Source organism: Phodopus roborovskii, unplaced genomic scaffold (genome assembly GCF_943737965.1).
Source record: "Phodopus roborovskii unplaced genomic scaffold, PHOROB, whole genome shotgun sequence".
NCBI classification, from domain to species: Eukaryota; Metazoa; Chordata; class Mammalia; order Rodentia; family Cricetidae; genus Phodopus; species Phodopus roborovskii.
The window spans coordinates 8327253-8348284 of NW_026126485.1; the positions used below are offsets into that span (position 1 = coordinate 8327253).

General features: G+C 42.7%; 1 pseudogene; it reads right to left on the reverse strand.

The window, feature by feature from the left end:
* Positions 1-19066: 19066 nt before the first annotated feature.
* LOC127229735 (transcriptional adapter 3-like) lies at positions 19067-20458 on the reverse strand (annotated as a pseudogene).
* Positions 20459-21032: the final 574 nt, after the last annotated feature.

The window sequence follows — 21032 nt, forward strand, 5'->3', positions numbered from 1 at the left end:
CTAAATTACATTGTCTTAAACAGTATAAAAGACACATAGCAGTGAATTTATGACCAAATAACTACTTATACTTTGTGTAGGATAGGAAAGAGCCAGAGGAGCACAGAGTTTGAGGACACTTCTCCAGTGAGGTTAAGACCTAGTCACTTAGCCCCAGCTTCTAAAGGACTCCTGAACTCCACTAGTACCCAGAAGGTACTTTTACAAAGAGGCCTTTGGGAGACACAATTGAGCTGTAGAACTTATAACTAGACTAGCTAATGAAACGTAATGAGTCTTTAATGTTGAGGACAGTGATTACCCAAAGGAAAGGTAAAGAGGAAGAAGGGGAGGCCATGAAAGACTGTGCAACTGGCAAAGTAACAGATACAGGCAATGAATTTTGGGTTTGTGAGTAAAATCATCCATAATACAGAGACTCTAGACAAAGCTGATGGATTGTATATTTCTCGCCATTCAATAGAGAATTGTTAATGTTCTAGCAACAAGTTAATGATAAACATTAAGAAAAAAAGTTTGAGCTTTTACACAAGAAATGTACATCAGAAGCATTACAAAACACCCGTAAACACTTGGAATTGATGAATTATGGTTAACACTAATTGCAAGTAGAAAATCACCCTGAAGATAAGTCTCTGAGAATAGCTATTAAGGGCTATTTCTTGATTATGTCAACTGATATCGGAAGACCCATCTTATTTGTGGGTAAGACCATTCCCTGGACAGAAGATCATGGGCTACATAAAGCACAAATATTAAACTGAGCACTGGCATGTTAATTTTCACCTACTGCTTTCTGCTTTTTAACTTGATGAATTATGATCAACTCCAGAAAGCTATGTGGTATCTTCTCTCTCCTGATGGCCTCTGAACTGGAACTGTGAGCCACTAAAACACATTCAGTATTAATTGCTTTCTCAGAATATTTTAAGACAGTAACAAGGAAAAAAACCTAAGACAGTATGTGTCAATATTTCTTTCTTAACATTTGGAGTAAAAACCTGATAGGTGCTTTGATATTTTCTTTGGTGTGAATATTTCCTTTCAGACTGAGGCTATACTCATGGCTTTCCATCTCATGCTTTACACTTACTATAAGCAGCTCTCGATGAACAAGACTTCTACCCATCTTCATTCAAGTTATGACCACATTTTTATCTGCAGTCCTAACCTATTCTGCACTAACCTATGTCTCCATTGTGTGCCATGATGGGAAGATGTCTGACATTCTTTTTAAAGTTCATGTAGAATATACTCATCATTACAAGAGTACCTATCTTTTCCTGAAACCTAGTGGAAGTGACTTTTGCAGCAACATCAATCTCACCACTTACTTGTTCTATTTTATGCAAAGGCCTACAAAAGTACTTGTCCTGAAGTTAATTTCTGATGCCAAATGATATATCTACTGGATTGGAGACACCTCTAAAGTCAATATTTTGTCAACATCAATCAGGCTAGTGTTTAGCTCAGAGCCTTAGATTTTAATAACACAAATTGATTCTCATGTTACTTCTTACCAACATTTTTGGCAATGATAGAGACTCTACTTGGATCAAAACTCTAATGTTAAGTGGGGAAAAGGCTGAAGAATATTTTTGTTTTAAAAATTCATGAGTGGAAGGCATGTTTAATCTGAAAGTGATAAAATTATAAATATCCATTCAGTGAGCCATAATACTATCAATACTTGCATCCAAATTTTGATGCTTCTGCAAATAGAGAAAAAAATGACATTAATAAAATTAGTAGGAAAAAATCACAAACTAATTTTGCAGCAGAGTTTATAATAACTTTGCTACAGAGAAAATATAGGAAGAAATTTACAGTTCCTTAGACTCAGCCCATGGTTAGTGTCTCAGTTGTTTTTGTTCAAAACTAGGATTCTAATTGACTAAACAATAATCTGACAACCTAATACTGGATCATCCACAGTCAACAAAGTTTTTACTCTTGTTTCAATTTTGCTCTCCATTAGAAAAAAACTGGTTTGGATTTAAAATGGGAAAAAAAGCAGCAGAATGAGCAGAGAAAGCCATAAATGGCATTTGTAACAATGATATTTGGAGTTTACCAGTGACATTTGTGGGTATGGAACAAGTGATGGAATAATAAAGAACAGAATGTGGATAATATTGTCAATTTGTCAGGATATAGAATCAACTAGGAAGCAAACATCTAGGCATGTGTATGATGAAGTTTCTCAATTAAGTTATTTGGGGGAAAACTCACACTGTGTGTAGCCCTATTCCATAGACTGGAATCCTTGTTTGGACAATAAAATGAACACATTTACATTCATATCTTTCTTTTCTTCCTGTCTGTGGACACACTTTGACCAGATGTCTTTAGTTCCTACTGCCAGGACTCCCTTCCCCTGACAGGCTGAACCTCAAACTGTGAGCCAAAACAAACTCTTCTTCCCATAAATTGCTTTTGCAAGATAGTCTGTTATAGCAACAAGGAAAATTTAAAAAAAATGGACAGCCTCTCTTTAAAGTACAGGATTAACAGCTTTCTCTAATACCCCATTAGTCTTAGATTTTAGATTAGAAGGAAAATATATTCTAATCATCTTTATGATATCCCAACACTCAGAAATGCCTTTACACGGCTTTGGTTAGCCATCTATCTCTTACTGTTCATTATTTGGAAGGTAAATATTGAATAGTCAATAAACTCATCTAATAATTAAAGGAATGCAAATACTATTTTGATGGATCCCCAAGAGATAGAAAATTACACAATCAAAACTGATAAAGATGTTATGACAAAACCATAAATGAAGGAAATAGTTTCCTTTAATATCATTAAGTAAGAAAATCTGCATGAATAATTTCAGACCTGTGATGTAAGAACTTTGAATTGTTTCAAATAAATTATACTTCATACACACACACACACACAAGCTGAATATAATTCATCATTAATTGTATATAGCTTGAGCCCAATACACACAGTCATGGTAGACAACATAACACAAAGTATATTTTTATAGGACCAACTTCTAAAAGCCACTGACAATGTTAGAATTGGGAAAGTGGAACTAAATGGATGGGGCCCTGGTGTTCAATGATCATCTAGCCTAGCTGAATCTAATTTCCAAGCTCCAGGCCACTTAGAAAACCTAGGTGGGAGTTACTGAGGAATAACACTTAAAATTAACCTCTGGTATGCATAGAGTGCACACATGTACACTCCCATATGCACTCACAGAATAAATATTCTTTGACATATACAAATTAAGGACTTGTATAAACTTAGCAAATAATAAAATTCCAGAAGTCTAGATCACAGGCCTTGAGATTAATTTAAAGAAAAAAATAACACAAGAGCATTGGTAGATGACAGGCCCTCATTCCACTAACATAGAGATTAGACCAAATATCAAAATATTAAAATCATATTTATATGAAGATAACCATATTAGAAATGATATTGTTTTTTGGCACTTTTGAGACTGCTTAAGTTCTGTGTTCAAAGGTAATGCTACCTACCCAAGCTTATGTACCTAAGTGACCAAATTGGTCTCTTGCAACAATTTTATCAACTTTTCTCCTAGCAGCCCTCTGCTACAACAGCTAGCTGTTGTTCTGCTACAACAATTAGCTGGAGATAACACATAACATTTTTCAGTACCTGTTTAATTAAGGACCTCAATTGCTAGCTCATCACAATTTAGGAGCTATGTCTCACACTTCAGAATCATATTTGACTAGTTTATATCCCCCCTTTGTCACTAGTAACTTTGTAAATTCAAATACAACACCTCATTTTCCCCTTTAATTTCCTTCCTCCAACCTAGTAATATAACGCCCAATTCTCAAATTCATTACTTTTATTTCTTTAATATTCAAAAATATGTCAACACAACTTCCTCAGTCCATATGTTACTTGTATGCATATGTTTTTTGTTTTTGTTTTGTTTTTATGGCTGTCCATTTGGTTCTGGATAACCAGTTGGGGACATTCTTCCTTGGGGAAGATTATTTCTCTCACTGTCAGCATTCTCGAGTTTTCTGCTGTTCTTTGTCTAGGGTTGAGGTCCAGGGTTAATAAAGGAAGAAAGGCTGGAAAGTTTGCAAGAACCAGAGGAACAGGTGAGATTGTGTCTTCTAGAGATGCCAGAGTCTACATCATAAAGTGTCATCAACATGACTGCCTAAACAAGTTCTGACAAGGATGACATCAATAGCACTACCTCTTAATACTGTCTGACCATAGTGGGCTAGAGAGACTGCTTGGTAGTTCAAAGCATGTGCAGCTTGTTTAGAGGACCTTAGTTCAGGTCCCAGCACACATGTCTAGTGGTTCACAGCATGAGACTACATTAAAGACCATGAAAAGAAATTAAGACAAATAAAGGAATGGTGCTTATTTGTAGCATATATTATTCACAAATAAGATGTGGCCCTGTGAATTTTCTAGTGTTTGTAATGGATAGCAAGGATGTAAAGTAATAACAAAGTACAGTGATTGACAGAAAAACACTTTAAATGGTATTGTTGCAGTTTAAAAATAGAAGTTTCAACAAGAGACAAGCAACTATTGGAAAGAATAGAAACTCTAAGTAAAACAAAACCTTAAGATATTAATTACCAAGAGATACCAATACAAATTGAGGTTACCTATCATAAACTTATTGTAAAATACATTGACAAATAAATGTCATAATACCAGTTTTAAAAAAAGCATGGCTATTAAAATATCATAGCGCAGGGGAAATACACAAAGCAAAATCACGATTCAAGCCATGCAAAGCAATTTATCTCACCCATTCTTCTGCTCTGGCTTCTTGTTCCTAAGTATGATGAACCTAAAAGGACCCTTTCCATTCACTTTTTTAAAGTGAGCAAATAGCTGTATTGGATGCTGAATACTGACAGAAGCTCTCCAGATAATGTTTTGCAGTAGCCTCCCCAGTGTCTCTGTGTTGCTTTCTGTTTCTCTTTCTTTCTGTCTCTGTTTCTGCCTCTCTTTTTCTGCCCTCTCCCTCTCTCTCTCTCTCTTTCTATCTCTCTCTCTGTATCTCTCTCTCAGTCTCTCTCTCTCTCACTATTCTAGGCAATTTATGGGCTGGAAAATCCTGAAACTAGTTAATGAGGAGATTTTAATGCCCATAGTTGGTTCTAAGTACACTAAGAGCCTGTTTAAATACCTGCTTTGCAGAGGTAGTCTAGTCAGACATTATCTTCAGCTATTGTACCTTGATAACGAGACAGGGAAGCAGAGTAATGCACATGCAAAGGTTGCTGCATCGTGTTTCACTGCAGGTGAAATGAAGGTACTAAGTGGTAAGTTAATTATTTCTTTGCTTCAGTGGGTCCCTGGGGTACATTATGTCATCGTTAACACTGATATATTAAGATAAGCACTTTTCAATGGTTTCCAGCTGTACGATGCTGGTGTGTTTTAATTCTTAGTAACTGTAAAATCACCTCTATTCCTATCATTGCAGTTGATGGTTGAATGTGGATGTTCCTAAACTGAAGGCAGCAATCCTTCCTTCTGAAGGGAGAACTTCACTCACGTCAGTACTTACTTGAGATTTTATGGAAATCAGAGTAGCTTAGCAATTACTTGCATTAACAGAGTAAGGAAGGGCTTGGTGAGATTTTTCCATGATTAGAAGGAAGCTAAAACCACAGTTAAGATGCCTGGCACCCAGGTAGAAAGTTCAGTGTCACTGCTAAACCAACAACCAGGCCTGTTGGGGTACAGAGAAGATGAGATCTGGAGTTTGACAGCTGCAGTCTCAGTGAGAGATGCAGCCTCAAGGTACAGTAGAGAATGATACAACAAGACAGTTGTTATCCCTCTCTGGTGTCCTTCCCATTGTGTGTGTGTGTGTGTGTGTGTGTGTGTGTGTGTGTGTGTGTGCACGTGCACGTGTGCACATGCGAACACATACACACATGCACACACATACACAAACATGCTCCTACAGATACATTTCCTAACACTAGAAGCACTTTCTACTCATGAGAGGGAATCATGTAAACTACTGAATCTCTTTCTATAAAGCAATAACAACTGGCATGTGTTACTTTTTAAAATGCTAAATAATTCAGAATTTCAAACAATGCATCCAATATATTTTGTTTATATTCACACCAAACTTCTGCCAGATTCAATCTCACCACCCAAACCCCTGAAAATTTGGTGGTTTTCCCCCTCCTCACTATATGAAAACATGCATGGCAAGAAGGCACTGAAGGCAGGAGAAATTTATTCTGCCTCACAGTTTCATGGTGAGAAAGACATTGTAATTGGGACACTGTATGTGGAAGCAGGAGTTTGCTGAACAAGGATCTCAGTACATTCATCTCTGTAAATCAAGAAAGAGAGAGTGAGAGAAGTAGGGGTAAATATAATCTTTGTGACCCACCCTTAAATGAACTACATCCTTCAACTGAAAGGTTATGAGTGCTCCCCAAATGTGTCCCCAGCTGGCAACTATGGGGACTTTGTATTTTAATTTAAAAAGTGTGTGTGTGTGTGTGTGTGTGTGTGTGTGTGTGTGTGTGTGTGTATAAAAATGTGAATCACACCCATTGGTGTGAAGAGAACTGTATCCACTCTTAATATCTTGTTACTATAAGGTAACAATCATTTTGCCTTGGATATGGAATATATTATTTTATTTATGTTTTAAAGATAAATTAATGATTATGAGTGTTCAAGCCCAGTAATAGATATTTACAAATTTTAACTATTTTAATTTTTATCCACAGTCCTACAGTCTTAAATGGATAGAATGAGTGAATTAAACAGGAAATTAAAAATACTAGCTCCATGCTCAATGGGAGACATCACCTAAACTGGCTGTTGAAAACAAAATATATTTAAAACTCCTGTGGTTTTGTTTTCCTATATTTGAAATGACATTTCTGAAAGAGTTCCTCAAATAACCCCTAGATGGAATTGTGCAGCCCTAAGGCAAAGTTCATTATTAAGCTGTTGCTATTATTTCTTCTAATGGTGGCTGTTCAAATAATACTTGTGGGTGTTCATAACAAAATACTGTACACTTTACAGAATGAGAGCTTCAGTCAGTTGGTTCTGTCATTTTTAAACCAACATGGACATTAGTAGCAGGAAGACAATCAACAGTGGGGCTAGAACTCATTGTACCGAAGCTCAGGGAAAACAGTTTTCTTGTCTGAAGATTCTGACAAAAGCGTGCTGTGTCAAAACAAGTTATTTCTTCAGAGGTGAAATATCTCAAAACAATGCCGCTGATTATATTTAAGCTGACATTTACTTTCAATGTGTCTATAAATTTGAAAAATAGCAGGAGTTTATAAAACAGTGTTAATTTAAAGCATTTATACTTTCAGAGTTTTAAACATCACATTGATCAAATTTTAGTGAACTTTTAGTACTTTTAATCATTTATGTTTTGCCAATTGTAATTTTCCTATGAGTATGCTTATAGTTCAAATTTAAAAAATAATTTCAAAGGTAGTCATTTAAAACATCAACACATTTGGCATATTTCCTGCAACAAAAACACAGGTTTTAGGAATATTAAGATACAAGTGAATCAAAACACAATAATCAAGGAAATGATATGGAAAATAGCCTACATCTTTTAACTTCTGATAATGTCTGATTATTCTCTGTTGGATCATTTGGATGGAAAGGTTTGGAATGTTATGAGGGATAAAGCACTTTTATCCTCAACAGCCAGGAGAGTGGCTGGGCAATAAAACAAAGATATATTTTGTAATGTAAGTAACATTTGGTAATCTATACTTTCTATATAGACAGAAAAATTACTAGAGATCCAGAGAGAGTTTAGAAAGTTATGAGAATATCCTTCCACTATACAATTTAGTTGTAATTAATTTATTTGTGTATGCAGTGCTCTGGACATTGTAGACATAGTATGTTGGGTACATAGGTACAGTTACATGCCAGAAAAGAGAGTTCACATTTAAGTCATCAATCATACTAGAATGATAAGATTTTCTGATCAAATAATTCTGTCAAAAATCTACATCCAGTGGAGATAATTATGAGAAACTGAAGATCAAGGACAGACAGAAAGGAAGCCCAACTATCCAGAAAATCCCCAAGGCTTGACTAGGAAAATAAACTGGGTAAAGATGAAACTTCCGTTCATGGATTTAAGGTGGACTACAGTGAAACCCTAGCATAAAAGAAAAGAGACTGATCCAAGTGCACTAATCTAATTGCCCAGATAAGAAAAGAAAGTACTTAATCCCTTCCAGAGACTCTCATGCAAAAGTATAAACAAAGCATAGTCAACTGTACTAAGCTTAATGCTGTAAGGTCAACTCACATTCTGGCTTCTTCGGTAGTACCTCATAAAGGGGAAAATAATGAAATACTATTTATAAGAGCCTAATTGGGTGATTTAAACATAAATTATCCTAAATTAAATACAAAATTAAGAACTGGGTCATTTTCTAGAGGGTTTATAACAAGAACTCTGGTTTGGTGGTCAGAATGAAGTGGAGAATTATAGAATACTGATGACTAAGCTGTCAGTCTTGGTAAATAAGAGCTCTGAGGGCTTCAGTCTTCTGGTGTCGATGCAGTGTTTTATAGAGAATACAGCCTAACTGTAACATTGCCTCATCTGGAAATGCTTACCACAAAGTCAGGCTCTATCCTTCATCTCTTATTGTTTATCACAGGGGCATGGATGTATGGTTAGCCTAGAAATGCTGAACAAAAGAATATAAGCTTCATCATTTCAAGTTCCCAAAGACAGGTCTCATTGCTAGACACAGATTTTGGTGGCCTTTCTTGATCTATGATGTGACCCAGAGAAGAAATAGCAGCAACTAGAGTACAGAGGAGTGTGGAGTTGGAGAGACAGAGAGAGAGAGAGAGAGAGAGAGAGAGAGAGAGAGAGGGGAAATGAGTAGAGATAATATTTCTGTCACTATTACAAAGTTAGTTCGTGCTGATAAAAATTCACAAAGGAAGTAGGCTGATTGAACAACTCATTATATGATTTTATTTGAAAGTGATGTAGTCATATCAATAGAACAACTTCTGTAAAAATGTGATGATCCACAGATGGACATCATTTAAGAAGTATCTAGAATCATCACTGAAGATTGAATAAGAAGCCTCACCAGGAGAGCTTGGTTGCAGGAGTTTCTTGGGAATAACTTGAAGCAGACCCTGGACATATCCATGGCCACATAGACCCTAAGAAGATGAAAACTCCCATGCCTCTATATGGTTTCTATTTAAAGAAAGTTATCGAAGTGTTGACATGATTCATATGATCTTTTACACAGAGAAATGACATAAATATGGTTATGCAAAGTAAATCAGAAAATACTGGAATTTCATTTTATGTCAGAATATGAAACTGTGTCACAACATATGGACAACCTGCATTTTAGGCTGTCCTTCATAAAACAAATTTTCCATTTAAAAAGTTGCTCTATATTTCTTTTGAAAATCTTTAGTAATATAAATTTAATAAGAAAATGATTAGTAATAAATAATATGCCATTGTCAACAATGTAAGTAGAAGAAAGAAATGACTTAAGAATATCTGTAATTCTATAACTGACTCAAAATCTTATGATAATATCAGACATAAATAATGGAATTTCATGTAAAGTACACTGAAGTCAAAATGCTGAATTAGCACAAGAAATGTTTACCAGCAATTTCAAATTTACATGAATAACTTTAGCTCTGATCTTTAATTCCCCTGAATAATAAGAGTGATCAAGTTATCACTAAACCCACGGCTGTACTCAACATATTGAGATTTTACTATAAGCCCTAAGGTTCTAGCTAGATGATAAAGAAAATAGAAATGCTCTGTTTAATTAAGAACTATGAATTGTCTGAAATTTTACTCAAAGAAGGCAGAGTTGTTATTGAAAAAAGTGAAAGTCTAAAGAAAATGGTGGATAAAGAGACTGTTTAAAGCATAATGAGTCATTGGGCACACAGAGCATAAGTGAGTAGTTTTTATCAGGTATGAATGACAACTGAAGGTCTAGGTACAAGGCAGTCAGTGGCCATAGCACACAATCTGGTGAGTTTGATCCCCAGCACCAAATGAGTAGCATATAGAAATTCCAGCACTGGGCCTGCCTGATCTCTGACCCCCACCTCCAGTCCTCTGACAAAGGTCTGGGCCCCTGCCAGAGATGCGCCTATCCGTGCAGGACCACCGAGTCTCTGCCTGCCTGATCTTTGACCACATTCATCGGGCCTCTGCCGGATGTGACTCTGGGACCCATTTGGGTTGAATTCCCCCCATACCCTTCCCTGGGAACTCCCTGGATTGGCTCCAAATCTCAACCCCCCCTTTGTCCTGTCCCCAGCTAGAGTGCTCCTGGTGCTCTAATATACAACACTGCCCCCATACAAAGCCTGCCTTTCCCCCACACTGTTCCCTACCTAGCCCACTGCCCCATTACTCTGGTTGAGCACTAGAACAGAGGGCAGATCCAACAATCCCTCTACCTCCGGAAAACTTCCTGGAGATGATCTGAACACTAGACCCACCTATCCAAGCAGAGCCACCCTGAATCCCTGCCTACTGGATCTCTGAACACTCCCCATCACCAGGCCTCTTCTGGAGGTGACTCTGGGACCAGTTCGGTTGGAGCTCCAGACCACTGCCAGGGACCTGCTTATCCACACTGGACCACCCTGAGTATCCACCTGCCTGATCTCTGACCCCCATTGCCAGGCATCTCCTAGAGGAAACCTCCTAGATCTGCACTCAGAACACTAGACCCGTCTATCCACACAGGACCATCCTGAGTCCCTGCCTTCCTGGTCTTTGATCTGATTGCCAGGCCCCTGCTGAAAGACTTCCATGCATCTTTGCCTACCTGATCTTTGACACACATTGCCCGGCCCCTGGCTGATGAGAGACCTCCTAGAGAGCTTGGACCACCCAGCTATAGACATCCAACATCTGACCCACCTAAGCCCACTGGGGGAGTAGCATAGAGAGACCCCCACCTGTACCCACTGAAGGAAGCTATGGGAAGACAGCAATACAAGAAAACACCTAACAATAGAAAGGCAAGCATGACATCACCAGACTGTAGGAACTCTGCACAAATTAGACCTGAACACCCCAATGCAGATGAAGCAGAAGAGAACCACTTAAAAAATATCTTCATAAAAATGATAGAGACCTTCAAAGACAATGTGAGAAAAATCCCTTAAAGAATGGAAGAAAAAACAAAACAAAAAATTGGAAGAAATAGAGGAAAAGACCACCCAAAAATGTAAGAAATGAACAATTTTTTAAAAACTTTCTCTCCTTCTATCCCTATTATTGTAAGGTTCATTCTTTTCAAGGTGTCAAGATTTCCTGCATGTTTTGTGTTAAGGATTTGTTGGGTCTAACATTTTCTTTGACAGATGAATTTATTTCCCATCAACATTATTTAATTTATATAACAAACCCAAAAAGAAAACAAACATCACACAAATTTGGGAATTTGGGCGCGCTTTCCAAACACCCGCTGGTAAGGGGCGCGTCTTGGGGGACGAAGAAGATCAGATATCCAGCGTAGTCTGTAGGGCGTTTGTTCAGCTGTTTGGAAGGAGGACAGCTGTACCGTTTCAGGCGGTCGGGGATCAAACCACATTAGTCTGGAAGGAATCCACATCTTTCATTTCGGGAAACAAAAAGAAATACTTTCCCCAGAACGTTCTTCAACTAAATGGAGTAAGGTTTTTTTATTATTATTATTTTACAGTCGATCCCAGTTCCCCTCCCTCCCCCCTCCCCCCCCAAGCCCCCCTCTCCTTCCCCCCGCCCTCTCACCCCCCCACCCAAACACCCCCCCCCCAACCCCCGCACAAATGTGGGGAAGCCACCAGTTGGGGCATGTAGATCTGACAGGTCCGTGAAGTAGGGACAGGGCTTCTCTCCTATCTCTAGAATAAGGCAGATCCCTCCATGGGGGAATGTTTGCCAAAGTCCTTTGTGCACCAGGGAACATCCGGCTCCACGCGAGGCCGACGCCAGACCTCGGCGAGACCCATATTCAGGGGGGCCGAGCAGACCCCGGGCTCCCAGCATCAGCAGGGCCCAGCTCCCCTGCAGGAAGCGCCATGTACCACAGCAGGCTGCCCTCCACTGCTTCTGGGCAGTGACCAGGTATGTATGGGGTTGCTCCTGCAAAGGCAGTTGAGGACATGGAGAAGTTAGTGGATCTCACCTCCGGGAAGGGCATTTATGATAGCCTTTCCACGGGGGCTGAGAGTAGTTGGGAGCGGGCCCGACCGGTTCAACTTTACTCAAACCAATAGGCTCCTCTAGTCTCTCTCTCTGTCTCTGCTCTCTCTCTCTTTCCTATCCATTCCTAACCAGGCCCCCGGGAGGCCCTCTCATCCTACCTCCTCCAAGCGTCCCCCCACAACCGAGGTCGGGGGACGTCCCCCCAGTCGTGAGGGACAAGAACCAGAAACAACTGTATCCAGCCGGGGGAATATAGGCTGGGACATGATCTAGGTCAAAACCAGAGGGACAACGGCCCGGACTGGGACCTCATTCAGGATGGTTCTTCAAGGCCACACTGCCGGAACAAGAACAATGAGAGAGATTCCAGGAGAGGCCACACCAAACCACCAAGAAGGGCACAGGTGCCCAGGTTCTTGCATTACAAAAGGGAGAACAAGGAACAGAGCGGCAGGGAACGGGAAGCCAAGAGGGGGGGGGCCGGGAAACAACCCACCGAGGAACCGCCAACGATCTCCAAAGGGCGAGAGGCACCCCACCAGCAGTGGAGGAGGCCACCCCACACCTCTCCAACAAAGTCATCACGGGTCAATTAGCCATCGGCAGGGGAAGATGGTATCTCAAAGGTTGATGACCGATAGCAAGGAGGGAGCACAAGTGTCTCAGCCTGATTTCCTCCAGAGAATTCTTCTTCAGTCGTACCCCATTTTAATAGGGATGGGTGTGACTAGTTTCTGAGTCTTGTATATTTTGGAGATCAGCCCTTTGTCGGATATAGGATTAGGAAAATCTTTTCCCAGCAGTGGGGCCGTGGCTGTCAACGTGCCTGCCTTACAGAAGCCAAGTTTGAAGAGGTCCCATATAATGTTCTTCAGTGCGTGCCCCTGGAGTTATGTCAAGAAGCGGGTCTCCATACCAATGTTCAAGGGTACCTCCACTTCTCTTCAAGAGGTCAGTGTGGCGGATGATGTTGAGGCTGATCCAGGACGAGTGGCATGGCGACAGACATGGGCATCGCAGTCTTCACACACCCCACCAAGGCCAGCACCATTGTGAAGATGCTGTCTTGCCCCATGCATAATTTAGCTGTTTGTCGAAAATCAGGTGTTCATAGGGCTGGATTAATATCAGGATTCAATTCGATCCAGGTCACCTGTCTATTTTTATGCCAATACCAGGCGTCAGAACATAGCCTGTAGAGAGCAAAGCAGGAATGGTGATGCCTCCTGATGTTCTTTTATTGTATAGGGTGGGCTACCGGGCGTCCATAAAAGTGAATTATCCTCAAGGCGGGAAGAAGTGGGGGATAATGGGGATGCATGAACGTAGAGCGGTAAGATGCCATTTTACATGTTTATCCTACCTATCCAAGAGCAGGGAGGTCTCCATTTTCTGGTATCTCTAATTCTTCTTAGAGTCACAAAGTCTTATATAAGACTTTACTTGTTTGGAGCGACACCAAGAACATGTGCTGGGCATGAAAGGGGAGTCCGATTCTTCTCGCCTCTTGCGTCTGAAAAATAGGGCACGAGAGTACGTATCCGCTAGTTGCTGAAGGGTTATCAGCTGTAGGAGTTCCCTGGAGAGTTTATTTGGTCACATGTAAACTATCATACACGCAAAAGAGACAGTGACTCTCCCCAAGGAGCCCTGATCTCCTTGTGCTAAGCAAGCAGAACCGTACGAAGAAGAGATAGGAGAGAGGACAGCCGCGTCCGATTTTATAGGAATGGCAAGTTCCCCACAGGATGTGGCAGGGGCGAAGCCAAGTTAGGAGTCCGTTATCCCGACCCCAAACCACAGAAAGGGGGAATACGAAGGCTTCGCATCTAGGGAGATAATCATATGGTTTTCCTTTTCAGTTTGGTTTATAGGGGGGACCCGGAAGACAAGTTAAACCACCCGCAACCAGGAGAAGCCTACGAAGGGGAGATTCGAGATGAATGGGCCATATTTATTGAGTATTTTTGCATCGAGTTCACAGGGAATGGCGTAGTTCTCAGTGTGTCTTGGAGGTTTGGGTACCAAAGATGGGCCCAAAAAGAGATGGCAAAAACCCGACGGGAGGGGGGGAAGCTGGAGAAGCACGAACCACGGCCCGGACTTTTTCCGGGGGGTAGACGCCACACGGGATAGGCAAAGTGTTGCTGTTCTGATTTAATTTGGGAAGATCCAGAAACGACCGAAAAGGGAAACAGAGAAGAGACCGAAAAGCGGACCTCGTGCGGTAGTCCCCAGTCGATTGTAATGCAGTCTGTCTCGCTTTCGTAATTGGATAAAGGTATCAATCTGTGATTTTCTCAAAAAACAACCAGTGCATGATTGTATTGTTTTCCTGGTTCTATTTGTGATTTCAGCCCCAAGTGATATTCCGTCTGCTCCTGGGGGGAGTTCTCTCGTTCTAAGGTTTTCAGTTGCGCTGTTAATCATAGTGACTATCCTCCTTCTCAAGGGCACTAGGCAATGAACTTCCCCGTAGCACTGCTTTCAAGGTGTCCCATAAGTTCGGGTATGTTGTATCCTCATTCTCGTTGAATATTAGAAAGTCTTTAATTTCTTTATTTCTTCTTTGACCCAGGGGAGATGCACATTGTTAAGTTTCCATGAGTTTGCAGGTTCGCTATTGTATTGTTGTTGAATTCCAATTTTAAAGCATGGTGGTCCGATAAGATACAGGGGACACTATTCCCGTGGATCGTTGAGGTTGTATGTCTCCAGTATGTGGTGATTTTAGAGAAGGTTCCAGTGGAGCAGAGAAGAAGGTATATCTTTGTCTTGGATGGAATGTCATAGATGTCTGTAGCCCCAGTGAGACATAACTCGTTAATGTTCTTGTTGAGTTCTGGTTGTGGTCCTGTCTAGTGTTGAGAGTGGGATGAAGTCTCCCACATAAGGTGTGAGGTTATATGAGCTTGAGTTTAGTAGTGTTCTTACGAATGTGGGTGGCTTGTATTAGGGGCATAGATGTTCAGAATTGAGACTGTGTTCATGGATTTCTCCTGAGATGAATATGAAAGACCGCTCATCTCTTTGACTAGTTTGGTTGAAGTCTAGCTTGTTAGATATTAGGATAGCTACGCCTGCTGCTCTATTCCATGATTGGAAAATCTCCCAACCCACCGAGGTAAGTCATCTGGAGCAAGAGGTCGAGCAGCAGAAGGAGGATTCTGTCTCGTACCACGTTAATCTGTGCAAGGTGAGTTAAGACCATTAATGTGAGGGTGAGAAGGACCATGATTGTTGATGGTGTGATTAGGTGTGTGGCAGGGATTGTGAATATAATTGTTCTGCTTCACCCTAGGTTCTGGTGTAGTTGGATTATCTGTTGCCTACATTTTTGTGGGCGTAGTACCTCCTTGGGGGAATTCCTCCAAACTGTAGGGCTGGATTTGTAGATACATATTGGGAAAATCTGGTTTTGTCATTGAATATCTTGTTCTCTCCATCTATATTGACTGAGAGTTTTGCTGGAAAGTAGCAGGCGGCACCGGTACCAAACAGAACATCTATCCAGGACCTCTGGCCGAGGGTTTCCAGGAGAAGTCAGGTGTAATTGATAGGTCTGCCAAGTACCTGTCTTTTCCCCGCCCAAACACGAGCAGGGGAAAAGTCGAGGGCCGGTCCAGCCAGGGGGGAGCCGACTCAGGGCAGTCCCCAGAGGAAAGTCGAGATGGAAAGTTCAGCACCGAGCGGGCCCTCACCCCTCAGCCAACAGGGGCCCAGGGCCACACCGGAAGGGTAAGGAGGGAAGGCGGAGAACACCAGACCGCGCCGAGACTCTCCCACTCGAACATGGAGCGGTCCGTGGTCCGAGCCCAGCTTCAATTCCAGCTCCTTCCAGTTGCCACTCAACGGTTTCAAATCTGAACCGTCCCACCTGGTAATGTCGCTTCTGTACTTTCCTTAAGGAATTTATTCATCTCCACGTTGTCCTCTATTTCTTTAAGGGATTTTCTCATATCTCTTTGAGGGCCTCTATCATTTTTATGATGGTGATTTTAATAAGTCGTACCCTTCTGCTTCCTCTGCTTTGTTGTTGTGTTCCATTCTAGTTGGTGTAGATTCCCTAGATTGTGTGTCAGTTTGTCTTCTGTTGTTAGGTGTTCTCTGTATTGCCTTCTTCCCATAGTTTCTCCTGTAGGTGTTGGTGGTGTCTCTCCCTCTCTCTATGGTCCTTCCCAGATGGGCTATGTGGATCAAAATTCAATGTCTGTATCTCTGTGTGGTCCAAGCTCTCTAGGAGGCTTTCTCTGGCCAATAGCCAGCAGAAGAGGACGAGGGCTGGACTGGAACCTGAGAAGGTTTTGCAGGGTAGTGGGATCTCACTGGAAACTGGCGCTCTCCAGCTGAGACCTCGTCTTGGCAGGGGCCCGGATTTGGGGGTCAAGGATATTGCCTGCAGGAACTCCAAGTGGACCCGCAGAGATAGGCGGATCTCTTTGAGGGGCCGGGACTCCAGCAGAGGACTGGAGGCGGGGTCAGGGACCAAGCCGGTGGAAATTACAGGTGGTCCCATGTGGATAGTCAGGTCCCTTGTTCGGAGTTGCCCGAGAGGTCTCGAAGTAGGGTGGACTGTTGGCTCCACCCTCTGTCCCAGTGCCAACCAGAGCGGCAGGACTGTAGGTGGGGTAGGGCACAGGGTAGGGGGGTAGGCTGGAGGTTGGGATGGGTGGGGGTGTATCAGAGCCCAAGGGTGCTCTCAAAGGGGACCAGAGACAGGAGCAGCAGGATCAGGGGCCAATCCTGGGAGTTCAGGCGGGGGAGGGGGAAAAGAGGTTGAAGGGGACAGGCAGCCCCGATGGGCCCAGACTCACCTCTGGCCAATAGCCGGCAGAAGAGGACAAGGGCTGGGCTGGAACTTGAGAAGGTTTTGCAGGATAGTGGGATCTCACTGGAAACTGGCGCTCTGCAGCTGAGACCTCGTTCTTTGGCAGTGGCCCGGATTTGGGGGTCAAGGATCTTGCCTGCAGGAACTCCAAGTGGACCCACAGAGATAGCCCTCTATCATATCTTTAATGCCTGAATTCTCTCTTCCATCTCTTGTATTCTGTTGTTTATGCTTGCACTCGTGGTTCCTGATCATTTACACAGATTTTGCATTTCCAGAATTCCCTTGGTTTGTGTTTTCTTTATTGCCTCTATTTCAGATTTCATGTCTTGAATTGTTTCCTTCAGTTGTTTGATGGCTTTTTTGTTGGTTACTTTAAGGGATTTGTCAATATCATCTAATTTTTTGTTTGTCTTTTCCTCCATTTCTTTATGGGAATTTTTCATTTTCTCTTTAAGGGCCTCAATCATTCTCATAAAGTTATTTTTTAGGTCTTCTACTTCATCTGTGTTGGGATGTTCACATCTTACTGTTGTAGCACCACTAGATTCTAGAGGTGCCTCATTTGTCTTTATATTGTTGAATATGTTCTTATCTTGTTGTCTAAGCACATCTGCCTCTAATTGGCACAGGTAGAGCTTGTGCTTCAGGGTGTCTCTCTTTCTCCAGTTGGTATAGTTGGGGGCTGTGGCTCTACTGACTGTTCCTTCAGGCACAAGTAGAACAGAGCTTCTGGTGAACGCTCCTCCTGATGGAAGTGGGACCAATGCTCAGGTAGTCGCTCCTTGAGGTACAGGGGGCATTACAGCCCTGGTGAACACTCCTCCATTGAAAGTGTTGGTGGGGCTGAGGGTCCAGTGGTCGATGTAATAGTGGGGTATCTCCCACTGAGAAATGACAGTGAATGCTGGCTGGGACCTAGGTGCTCTTTCGCAGAGAAATTTTTTTGTGATAGTTTCTAGAAGCTACTGCTGGAAACTGCTGCTGTAGTATTACCTGGTGATCACTCCTTGCTCCTGGGCTTGAGTCTGAGTCCTCCCTCTGACACTGCTCCCAGGCCTGGGGCTCGTGGTTCCTTTGAAGCTGCTTTGGGCTTGAAGTTGGGGCCTTTCTCTGAGGCTACTTCCGAGCTGGGATATGGGTCTTTCACTGATGTTGCTCTGGCCCTGAACTTCAGGCCTACCTCAGTGGTGGCCATTTTTAACAGGTTGAAACTAGTTTCTGTATAGGTTAGATAGTTACTCTAAACATCCTCACATTAAACAATGCACTTTCTTTAAAAACTAACAAGAACATATGTTTCCTGTCATAAATGTGTTAGAGCTGGTAAACAGGCCACAGACAGAACCCCCACACCTCCTCTTTAGGGAAGAAATTGTGCAATGGATCTGCTATTGACTAGTGCAAATTCTTATTTGTGTGATTTGGGTAAGGTCCTGGGCTCTTTTCTTGAGGTTCCAACAAATTAGAGATGGTGGAGGCAAGAAGCCATAGGACAACATTGCCATGTTGAGCCTTATTGAATAAATTAATTCTGACAGAAGTAGGGCTAAATAGAGGCAAACAGAATGGGGGAGAGATCATCTTTTATTTCTCCATATGTAACCTACTAAGTTTGAACCACACGGCTTTTGTAAAAAAGGATTTAAGTTGAAGTCATTAGCAAGTGATGAAACAACAAAAATAAATCTTTAAGTGATAAAAACGTCATCTTAATTTTCTTTTTTTATAGGTGTTTTTGTAATTTTTTTTAAAAAACACAGCAGTTACTTTATTCTTAAGTTTGTACTTTACAAAACCACAAGGAAGAAGTCCTTGGGGGAAAGGTGTTGAGGAGATGGCAGGAAGGAAAGGGGATGGCCAGGAATACACCTGCTCATCTGGGGCACCAGGCAGATGCTAGGTCCAGTCAGCCTGCTGGCTGCACAAAGCTCAGCTGGGTGGCCTGAGATTGTTGTCATTTGATGGGCAGCCCCCAGCCACGGCTTCAAAGAAAGTGGACTTCTGACAGGCCAGAGAGGTGGTCAGCAGCAGGTAAAGCTACCCATCAAGGAGCTCAGGATGCTCTCCCGCTCTTTCGGGGTCTTCCAGGCCTGGTCCTTTTCCTTTTTTGTAGGGGTGCGTTTCTTCTGCTGGGCAGCCATGATCTTGCAAAAGGCATCCATGACCTCATTGTCTGCCATGCGGACCCGCTGCCTCAGCTCCTGCCGGCTCACTTCCTCCAGGTCATGCTTCTTGGTGCGGTTGTGTGCACTGAGTGCCTTCAGCTCAGCCTGCCGTTTGCGCAGCTCAGCGAGGACCTCATCCTCTGAATCCTCAGCAGGCCATCCTCGAACTCCAGGGGGCCCTGGGCAATCAGCTCCTCCTTGGTGCAGCTCTCTAGGGACTTGGTGTGGGGCACACTGGAGGGCTTGTTCTGATTTCGGGGAGAGGTGCTTGCTCCATCAGCCCCTGATTCTTTTCCAGACATGTCAGGAATAGGAGAGTCCTCCATAGGGGAAATAATATTCTCCTCCACCAGGGCCTGCAGCAAGCGCTGTATCAGGGCACCAAAGGGACACCCGTCTTCTGGCTGCTCATGCTGGGCCTCAGACTTCTTTAGCAGGGCATCCACATCTTTTGTGTGCAGTTCAGTCAGTGGTCCCATGAGGCCTTTCTTCTTGTCAGCCACAGCTGCTGCCCGGGCCCCATCCTTCTGCTCCTCTAGCAGATCCTCCTGGGCCCAGCTCTGGGCATAGTGTTTTCCCAGTGGGGGAATCTTATAATGTTCTGCTTCATCTTCAGGAGGCTTCAGGAGCTCCTCTAGTGTCCGTACCTCCTCACTGGTTATATCGGCACAGTAGGGCTCCACTGAGGCCCAGAACCTGTTGGGAGCATCATTCTTGGGGATCTAAGGCACAACGATTGGGTCATCTATGAATTCATATTCCTGGATCTTGGGCTGAACGCTTTTGGATTTGGGTCGTGCTAGGCCAGGTCTTGGTCCATGCCCTGCCTTCCCTTCCAGCTTCTGCTTCTTGAGCTTCCCATGTTTGGGGGGAGCACCAAGCTCATGGTCTTGACCCAGCTTCAGGAATCGTCGGCCACCTTTCTTATCCTGACAGTCAGTAAGGATCTGGGTTTCAGCTTCCAGTACAAGCAGCCGCCGGCTTGCAGAGGACAGCAAGGTCTCTAGCTTCAGCTGCAGAGTGTCCAGCTCCTCAATACCAATGCCATCGTCCTCGGAGCGAGCCAGCACTGCCGTGTACCGGGGACAGACCTTCAGGTGATCCACAGACTTGAAATCATGGAATTGCAATGGGCAGTCCTTCAGCTCACTCATGGCCCAGGAGATGGGATCCTGTAAAACTCCCTGGAATGTTCTGAGGATTAAGAGGTGATGCTCTCCAAGTGCCAAGTTCAGTGTCTGGCACAGAAGTGGGCGTCATCTTAATTTTCTAAAGAGTTGATATTTGATTCTTTAAAGCCGTTAAGACCAGGTGGCAGTTAAATGAAGGTCCCAGAAACAGGAACTCCAGGAATGCACCAAGTGATACAGGTGAAATCTCAGGTCCATAGGATGATGCCACATACAAACAGACACGTATGTATATATGGAGAGTAACATGGTGTGTACTCACTCATATATGAATTTTAGACATAGAGCAAAGTATCACACTGTCAGAGAAACTAGGATACAAGTAGTATTCTAAGAGATTCATACATCGTCCCTCACAGAAGGGACAAGATCTCCTGAGCACATTGGGAGTGGGGTGGGAGTCAGGGAGTGGGAGTGGGAGCTAGGAGAAAGACAAGGGGAGGAGAGGAAAGCACATGTGACTAGGAAGATTGAGTGAGGGGAGGAATAGATGAGAGGAGAAAGAGACAGAGACACAGAGAGAGAGAGACTATAAAAGAGGAAGCCATTATAGGTTTGAAGAGAAAACTGACTCTAGAGAAATGTCCAGAGACTTACAAGACTGACCCCAACTAACAATTTGAGCAACAGTG